The 10,178-nt window shown below is 48.1% G+C and overlaps 1 pseudogene; it reads left to right on the forward strand.

The window, feature by feature from the left end:
- Positions 1-236: 236 nt before the first annotated feature.
- LOC101423082 (cancer-related nucleoside-triphosphatase pseudogene) lies at positions 237-1,978 on the forward strand (annotated as a pseudogene).
- Positions 1,979-10,178: the final 8,200 nt, after the last annotated feature.

Raw genomic sequence — 10,178 nt, forward strand, 5'->3', positions numbered from 1 at the left:
GTCAAAAACGGTAATTGGGTCTTTCTGTTCTCTATCTTCTGGGAGAAAATCTGTGCCTCACTATTGACTCTCTGCCAAAATTTTGATAAGAAGCTGGGCAATTTTTAAAACTTAGGATAAGTTGAACCAAATATCAAAAGAGAGTTTTGAAATAACAATAGGCAAGAGAGAGAAACTGGCCAGAGTAAATTCACCAACACATTCAAATGCCTAGACATCAACAAAAAATTACAATCCATACTAGGAAACAGGAAGAGATGGCAGAGCCAAAGGAACAAACCAAATATCTTGAAGAGATACAGAATTTAAGACAATCAATGACAATCACAAAACTCTCATGAATCGATTTAAAGAATTGAAAGCAAATGTACATAAAGAGATGAAGGACATTAAGAAAACACTGGGTGAGCATAAATAACAATTTGAAAGAATGACACAATCAATGAAATTAACACTACATTATAGGCACATAAGAGTAGATTTGAATTGATCGATGACAAAATTAGTCATTTCAAAGACAGAACATCCAAACTGGAAAAGACAGAACTGAAAGAGAACAGAAAAAAAGGAACAGGGTCTCAGGGAATTGAATGGCAATGTGAAATGCAATAACATATGCATTATTGGTGTCCCAGAAGGAGAAGAAAATGGAAAAGGAACAGAAAGAATATTTGAGGAATATTGACAGAAAACTTCCCAGCTCTTATGAAAGACATAAATATCAATATCTAAGAAGGATAATGCACCCTAAACAGAGTAAATCCAAATAGACCTACCCCAACACAAATAATATTCAGAATGACAAGTATCAGAGAAAAAGAGCAGATTCTGAAAGCAGCAAGAGAAAAGCAAAGCATGACATAAAAGGGAACCTCAATAAGATTAAGTGCCAACCTCTGACCAGAAACCAAAGAGAAGAGAAGAAAATGGTATGATCTAACTAAGATATTGATAGAGAAAAACTGCCAGACAAGAATTCCATATCCAGCAAAGCTGTCCTTCAGAAATGGAGGGGAGTTCAAAGTCTTCACAGACAAGAATTACAAGTGATACTATAGGGAGTACAGCATGCTGGAAGGAAAAAAAAAAAAGGCGAGAGACTTGGAGAAGAGTGTAAAAGTAAAAATTATTAGAAAGGGTAAATTAAAGGGTAAAAAGAGAGACAATAGTACAATATGACAACAGAAAGCCAAAGGTCAAAATGGATGAATAAGTAATGCCTTTACAAAAATAGCATTGAATGTTCATGGCTTGAACTCCGCAATCAGACATAGATTGATAAAATGAATGAAAAAATATGAGCCATCTAACTATTGTCTACAAGATACTCACCACATATATAAGGACAAAACCAGGTTGAAAAGGAAAGATTAGAAAAAGATATTCCCCCGACCGACCCGGGCGGGCATGGCCCGACACGTGTTCCTAACGGGGCCACCAGGTGTTGGAAAAACAACACCTACCCGGAAAGTCAGTGAGGGTTTAAAGTCCTCTGGCGGGCCCGTGGATGGATTTTATACAGAAGAAGTCAGACAAGGAGGGAGAAGAACAGGATTTGATGTCGCCCCTCTTTCCGGCACTCGGGGTCCTTTACCTGGAATGGGGGCAGCGCCTCCTGCTGGAAAGCGCGAATACCGAGTCGGCGGTCTGGCGGGCCTGCCTGCCCGGAGCAGTGGGCGCCTCCTGTCCTGGGGAAGGCGGGGTCCAGCGTGGCCCAGGGCAGAGAGTGCGTGTCGTTGACGAAAGGGGGAAAAGGGAGCTCTTCAGTCAGACTTCCATCCACGCTGTTGTCAGACACTGTCCACCCCAGGAATCATAATCCTTGGCACAATACGAGTCCCTAAAGGAAAGCCACTGGCAATAGTGGAAGAAATAAGAAACAAACGACGTGAAGGTGCTTAATGTTACCAAGGAAAACCGAACCAACCTTCTGCAAGATAGTGTGATGTGGGTGCAGAGCGGGAGGAAGTGGAGATAATTTGTGTTCCTGCTTTTTGTGCATGCGAAGAAATGTGCACAGTTCAAGCGGGGCCTGATGGGGCCCTGCCTGTCAAGGTTTTATGCCTTTAGGTTTATGCTCACCAAGTTCTTGAAGTCTTGTGGGCTTTTCCAAGAAAGCTGGACAGCTGTTTTCCATAAATGTTTAAAAGACTAAATTAGCCATAATGCTGGATTGACTATACAAGATTAACAATCCATTATGGTTTATTTATGCTTAAAGATTTCTGTTTATTTCCTCTTGCAGTGGTGTGCATGATTTGGGTTAATTATGAAATGAGAAATTGTCCCGTCCCGCGGGACACTAACGAGGGCCCAAGTACCTGCCAGGGAGGGATGGTGGGACAAGAGACACGAAGAATGACAGCAAGACAGTGTTCTGATCAAGCTGCAAAATTTTATTGAGGGGACTGGGCATATATACTCTAGGGAGGAGGAGGGGTGGTGAGGAAGGGCAAGTGGTGACTTGGGATTGGTTGATACAGTTGCTAGGGAGGAAGGTGAATGTCTAAGGAGGGGATTGGCTAGAAGTTCTCGTCTGGTATGTAGAGTTTCGCGCCTTGCGTCTGCGCACTGCTGTATTTGCCTGGGCTGTGGCGGGAAGCGGAGAACAAAGAAACAGGGAGGAAGAAGAATAAGGAAGTGACAGAGCAGATTTGTGAACTCCGCCATGTTGCGGAGGGTTGTGGTTAGGTTTCACAGCAAGTGGCTCTCTACAAGAAATGGTTTTCAGAGCATTAGATGGAATTTGCCCCCACTGAAGTTTATAAACGTATTCAGGGGATGGAGGAAAAAAGAGCTCACTACCTAATCAATTTTTCATGGCATGAAAATTACATTCCTATCCAGGTGCAGCTTCAGTCTCAGGCAATTTAAGGTGGTAAAGTTATTTGATTTTTAAAAATTATTATTCCTAAAGAAAACCATTGAAGGCTCTCCCCTCATCTCTTATTGTTTATTTGTTCACTTATTGCTTAATAAATATAAAAATAAATCGATGATTACAGATATGTGAGTCCTTGTGTAGAAGAGATTAGACTTTGAAAATGTTAATAACCTTAACAGGCAAATTCATAGAGACAGAAAGTATATTAGAGGTTAACAGGGTTTCGGAAGAGGGGAAAATGGGGAGTTATTGTTTAATACAATTTCTGATTGGGGTGATGAAAAAGTTCTAGAAATACATAGTGGTGATGGTTGCACAACATTGTGAATGTAATTAATGCCACTGCATTGTACACTTAAAAATGATTGAAATGGCAAATTATGTGTTACTACAATAAAATTTTTAAAGTTTCAAAAAAAAAAGATATTCCATGAAAATAATAACTAAAAAAGAGCTGAATTAGTGATAGTAATATCAGAGTAAATAGATTTTAAAAGCACAACTATTATAAGGGATGAAGAAGGTCATTATATATTAATTAAAGGAGCAATTAGGCAAAACAACAACTATACCAGATATGTATGCACCTAACCTCACTGTCCAAAGACATGTGAAGCACACATTGACAAAGCTGAAGGCAGAAATAAATGCCACTACTAAAATAGTTGGATATATCAATATACCACTCTCAGTATTGGATAGAACATCTGGACAGAGGATAAATAAAGACTAGAGTTTGAATAATATGATAAATAAACCAGACCTTACAGACTTCTATAGAGCATTAAACCCCAAAACAGAAATAAAACCATTCTTTTCAAGTGCTCATGGATCCTTCTCCAAGATAGACCAGATGTTGAGTCACAAGAAAAGACTTAATAAATTTTAAAATGTTGAACTTATACTAAATACAATCTCTAGTCATAACAGAATGAAGGTGGAAATCAATAATGGATGGAAAAAGGGAAAATTCACAAATATACGAAGATTAAAAAATACTCTTAAATCAGTGTCAAAAAAAGAAATTCTAAGAGAATTCAGGAACTAACATGAGATGAATGAAAATGAGAACAAAACATATCAAACCCATGGGACCCCACAAAGGCAGTGCTGAGAGGGAAATTTATAGCCCTCAATACTTAGATTAAAAAAGAAGAGCTAAAATTGATGATTTAACTGCACACCTGAAATAACAAGAAAAAGAGCAGTAAACTAGTCCTAAATCAAGGTGAAAGAAAGAAATAATAAAGATCAGAGCAGAAATAAATGAAATCAAGAACAAAAAAAAATAAAATCAACAAAACCAAAAGTTGGTTCTTTGAGAAGATCAACAAATATCAACAAACGTTTAGCTAGACTGACAAAAAGAGAAGACACAAATAAATAAAATCAGAAATGGGAAGGGGGGGACATTACCACTGACCCTGCAGAAATAAGAGAGCATAAGAGAATACAATGTGCAACTGTATGCCAAAAAAAAACTAGAAAATGTAGATGAGATGGACAAATTCCTAGAAGCACATGAACCACTTACACTAACCCTAGAAGCAGTAGAAGACCTCAACAATCAATCCATCACAAGTGAAGAGATTGAAACAGTCATCAAAAACTTCCCAAAGATGAAAAGCTCAGGATCAGATGGCTTCACAGGTGAATTCTACCAATCATTCAAAGATGAACTAATATTGATCTTCCTCAAGTTCTTCCAAAAAACTGAAAAGGAATGATTGCACCAAACTCATTCTATGATGCCAACATCACCCTGATACCAAAACCAGAAAAAGATACTATGAAATAAATTATAGACCAATATCTCTAGTGAATTATAGATGCAAAAATCCTCAACAAAATATGCGACGGTTTGCTCAGTCGGTAGAGGTGGGATCTGGCTGCGGATGAGGGTCGGTCCAGCTTAGGACGAGGGGTCGGTCCCACTTGGGATGAGGGGTCAGTCCCACTTGGGACGAGCGGTTGGTCCGGCAGCAGACGAGGGGTCGGTCTCACAGGGGTTGCGCGGTTCGGCTGACGGGGTCGCCCGGCGAAGCCGGCGACAAAGGGGTCGCCCAGAGAAGCAGGCGATGAACTGGGGACAAGGGAGGCCTGGCCCTTGTCGGGGGCTCTCAGGACTGGAGGGCGCACGGCAGAAGAACTACCGTGGAGACAAGGTAAACACACAAGTCCACTTTATTGAGGGAGAGGCAACAGTTTTATAGGGGCTGGGGAAGGCTGATTGGTCGAAGCCACGCCCTGTTCTGATTGGTTGCCGGAGAAAGGTCAGTGGGCGGTACTGGATGGGGGAGGGGTGGTGATTAGGGATTGGCTGTTGCTGTTGCTGGGGGAAGTGGCAGGGTTTAGTGATTGGTGGCTGCTGTTGCTGGGGTAGAGGGCAGACTTGAGTTTCCCGCCCACGCCTGGCTGTTGCTGCTGTCGGGGGGAGGGAAAAGGGGCAGACTGAATTTTTCCGCCCACGCCTGGCTGTTGCTGCTGTTGGGGGAGGGGAAAAGGGCAGACTGGAATTTTCCGCCCTGCGCCTGCGCAGGGAGAAAGAAGAAGAAGGGTGCTGCCCCACAGGCATCGTGTGGCGCCATCCAGGAGGAGGGGTGGCCGCGGAAGCATGGCTGCCGAGAAGGGGAGACCCGAGGGCACTCTGCGCCCATGCCGAGCTTCCTTCAGGGGTGGCGGTGGGCCCGACCAACCACCCTATTATGGGGGCAGCGGTTTGGAATAGGCCTACCGCGGCCGCCGCCCCTCGCCAGGCCAGCAAACCACACTTCAGCCTGAGGGGTGACCGCATTTCCCCATTCTTTTCAAATAAAGGACAGGATGGCAGCACTAGCAAGTAGCCGAGGCCCAAGAGGCAGCAAGCAATGAGGGAAGCGGGGCTGAAGAGGGAGGTGAGTATGCCAGGGATATAAATGTACAATTTGGGGGGCGGTATCTTGCCGTTGCAAGCAAGGGTGGCCAATGTCCAATCCTTGTTGATCTCAGCAGCTATAAGATCCATCTGCTGTTAAAAGTCCAGGGTGACAGCGCGTTACAGGTAGTTGATCTCTTCTTGGCGGCGAAGAGCGGCAGAGGCAGACTGTGTGATGGTCTGGAGGATCACAGCTGTGAGGACAATTCGCGTCAGGGCTCCAGCGGCGGTAGTGGCAGCAGCGTCAGGAGTGGTGGAGACGTAGGCAAGGACAACAAGAAGGCCAAAGCCTCCACGGGCGCGAGAGAGGCCGATGTTAACAGGGCGGGCCGACATGGGGCGGCCCAATCTGCAACACAATGGGGGTTCAAGCAAAAAAAGGAGGGGGTGGGGGACGAGAAAGGACGCTTTGGATGGCTGAGAAGAGGAGTGAGGTCGAGACAGGAGGAAGCTCCGCAAGCCGCGGGCCGGGGAAAGCGGGTTGCGGGCCGTTTAGCGGGGCTGGTGAGAGGGGTTAGCTTGGCCAGAGGTGGCGAGGGAGAGCATAAGGAGAAGGAGAGAGACTATGTTAATTGGCTCGGCAGCATGGCGAGGGTTGTGGCGTCTGCACTGACGGTAGAGTGCGAGCAGCGAACGGACTTCAGGGTTGGATGGTTGCCTCTCGGGGTGGAGGGTGAGCTGGCTCAGTTGGTGCTGGATCACTCGCATCTGGCGCCGTTCCCTGCGGGACATCCGCTGCTGAGGTGGCGGGTTTGACGTATCTCCCGGGGACCCAGATTGGCTGAGCGGCATCCTGCGGGAAGACACAAGTGAAACCTCGGCCCTGGGTAAGGAGGGGGCACGGGCCACACCACTGACCTGTTTGAGGGTCCCTCCAAAGGACCAGGGGGCCTGTGTGGGGCGGTACAAGGGGCCCCAATGCCTACGGGCTGCCGAGAGACCATCCTTATCAAAGGTCATGAGATTTAGATGGATTAGGACAGTGGTGATGATGTCTCCGGGAGGAGCATGAGGGAGGATTTCCCTCTGTTTTTCAATTTGTTGTTTCAGATGGCGATGGGAGCTCTCCACAATGGCCTGTCCTTGCGGGTTATATGGGATACCAAAATGGTGGGCGATTTGGTAGAGCTGAAGGAACCTCGCAAAGGACTCACTGCGATAAGCAGGGCCGTTATCCGTCTTTAGGTCCCAGGGGACTCCCATGAAGAGAATCCCTTGCCGAAGAGCCTTAATGCAGTGCTTAGCAGTCTCCCCAGACAAGGGGACTGCATAGCACATGCGGGAGAAGGTGTCAATTATAACATGCAAGAACTTAAGGCATCCAAAGGACGGGACATGCGTGACATCCATCTGCCACCTGGAATTAGGCCTAAGGCCACGAGGATTCACCCCCTGCGGTTGCAGAGGCCCCAGAGGCAGGAAGGGGGCACAGGTTTTGCATGTCCGCACTAGGTGCTTACAAGTCTCAATTGGCAACTCAGGCAAAAGGTGATGGAGTGAGGCGGCAGAAAAGTGAAACCTCGAATGCAAGGACTTAGCCTGATTGATAGCATCTCCGACTGTATCAAGGGCAAGGGCGGAGACCGTCTGATCCGCGGTGTCGTTGCGTGCCACTAGGGGGCCAGGCAACCCGGAGTGGCTCCGGATATGAGCAATATACCAGGGTGCCATGCGTTTTTCAAGAAGGGTCTTAAGGGCATCCAGTGCCTCATCAATAGGAGAGGAGGTCGGGAAGAATGTAGCTAATGCCAAGACCCTGCAGACTTGCAGAGAATAGAGGCTATCTCTAAAGATGTTAACAGGTTCACAGGGGAAGGCGCGAAATGCTTCTACAATAGCCAAAAGCTCTCCCGTCTGGACGGAGTGTAGGTTAAGATGTGTAAAGACTTTCGGCTCTGCGACTCCATCCAGGTACACGACCATGGAGTACTTAGTTCTAGACGCATCCGTGAAAATAGTGACGGACCTCGGAAAGGGGGAGGAAGATGGGAAGGGGAAAAAAGGACTTCGGAAGGGGAGTTGGGACACGCCTTGGAGTAGGCGGTGACTAGGGAAATGGCAATCGAAATCGCCTGCAAATCCCTCACACAGTACTTACATTTGCTCATTATCCCTAATGAGGGAGGTGGTTTCTTTCACATTAAGCGGCCAAACAATTACAGCAGGCTGAGTTTCAAACGTATGGACGGACAGCTGCACTAAATCGGCTGCGAGAGCGATCCATAGTCTTACTGCGGGGCAGATCTTCTGCATCTTGCTTTTAGAAGGATGGAGCCAGAGGAGGGGCCCGTCCTGCCAAAGAACTCCGGTGGGTGTTCCCTTGGTGGGGAGGACCAACACCTGGAGAGGCCGCTGGGGATCGAACCGCTGGAGGCAGCAGTTATTAAGGGCCTTATCTACAGCGGCAATGGCGGCTCGAGCTTCTGGTGTGATGGCTATCTTTGCGGACACGGCAGAGGGGGGTTTATGGCTGGTTTGTAAGAGAGCAAATAATGGCTGGAGCTGTGCCGTGGTAACAGACAGAGCGGGACCCAATTGATATTCCCACAGAGCTGCTGGAGCTCTGTGAGGGTGACTCGGTCTGGCACATTTAGTCGCACAGCCATTGGGGTTACATGCTGGGAGATATGGAACCCCAGGAAGGTTAAGGGAGGTTCAAATTTGACCTTGTCATTCTGGATTGTTAAGCCAATGGCGGACAGATTATGCTGAAGTTGAGAGAGGACATACTGCAGCTTCTCATGGGTCTCACGTGCGACCAGGACATCATCCATATAGTGGATGAGGTAGCCCAGATCTCGCAAGGGGGCTACTGCCGCGTTCACATACAGCTGGCAGATGGCCGGGCTATTGCGCATGCCTTGTGGAAGGACTTTCCACTGATACCTATCGGCTGCCCCTTGATGGTTGGGGACAGGAACGGTAAAGGCAAAGCGCGGGCGGTCCTTTTGGTGAAGCGGAATGGAAAAAAGCAGTCCTTAATATCTAGAGTGGCCACAAAAAAGTGTTTAGGAATGGCCACTGGGTGAGGGAGTCCCGGTTGGGGAGTTCCCATGGGGAGGATATGCTTATTAATCTCCCTCAAATCATGTAGGAGGCGGTATTTGCCAGTGGCCTTCTTTTTAATGATAAAAACGGGCGAATTGTAGGGACTTGTGGATGGTTCTATATGTCCAGCTTCAAGCTGCTCTCGAACCAACTCACGAAGAGCTTGGAGTTTGTGGGATGGCAAGGGCCACTGCTCCACCCAAATAGGCTCCTCTGTATCCCACCGCAGAGGAGTGGGTGTGGGAGGTGTTAATTGAGCAGTGGCGCAAACTATTGGGGGGGCTGAGTGGTTAACTGAACACCACACTCCTCCAGGACATCTCGCCCCCAAAGTATAGTATCAAGGGTGCTAAGGAAGAGGGGCCGGAATGTGCCCACACGTCCCTCACCGTCCTTCCAGGCAATAGGGTGACTGGCGCAAAGGGAGGTAGAGGAGCCAGTGGCCCCTTGGACGGAAGGGCCTTCTTGAACAGACCACTGGGCGGTGAAATGAGCAGGGAAACAAGAGACTTCTGCACCCGAGTCGAGGGTCCCAGAATACCAGTGGTGGTGAATCTTAAACCTCATGGTAGGCCTGGTGGACATGATGGGGACTGTCCACATCAGGGCTTTGGAAGGTTGGGACGGGGAGCCTCTTTGGGGTGGGGCTGAGGCCTGCCCCTCCTGGAGTTTAAAGATGGCTGCTGCCGCTGCAGGGGAGGCTGCATACGGCAGTCGCAAGCCCAATGGTACCCCCGGCCACAGCGGGGGCAGGGGGTAGAAGGGCCCCATCGGGGCAGTGGGGGAGGAGGAACAGGAGGGCCCGGCAGTGCAGAGACTGCCGGACATTCACGGGCAAAATGTCCTGGCTCGCCACATTTGAAACAAGAGGAGTTAAGTGCCATGGCTGTCGTGACAGCCTTGGCGAAAGAAGCAGCCTGTTGGTCAAGGCCGTTACAGGCAATTACCCAATCGTCTATCGACTTTTCCCTCATGGGAGCCATCGCCTGTCGACAAATGGGGCTGGCCCCTTCAAGGATAATTTCACAGGCGAGGGCGCGCTGAGCCTGTTCATCGTGGACCCTGCGCTCACACGCCCGGAGGACTCTGGAAACATAGGTAGAAAAGTCCTCATCCTTGGTCTGTGTGAGCTTAGTGAACTTGTCAGCACTACTGGCAGTGCAGGCACGAAAGGCCTGTAGGGCAACCTCGCGAATCTGAAGCCAGAAGCCAGCCGGAGCACGGTAGTAGGCTGCAGCCTGGTTAAACTGACCGGTGCCAGTGAAGGCTTCTGGTGGGTGATTAACACCCATTGTGATGTTGGCCGCAACCTGCTTTTCAGCCTCGGCATGA

The sequence above is a fragment of the Dasypus novemcinctus genome, chromosome 11 (assembly GCF_030445035.2).
Source record: "Dasypus novemcinctus isolate mDasNov1 chromosome 11, mDasNov1.1.hap2, whole genome shotgun sequence".
Lineage (NCBI taxonomy): Eukaryota > Metazoa > Chordata > Mammalia > Cingulata > Dasypodidae > Dasypus > Dasypus novemcinctus.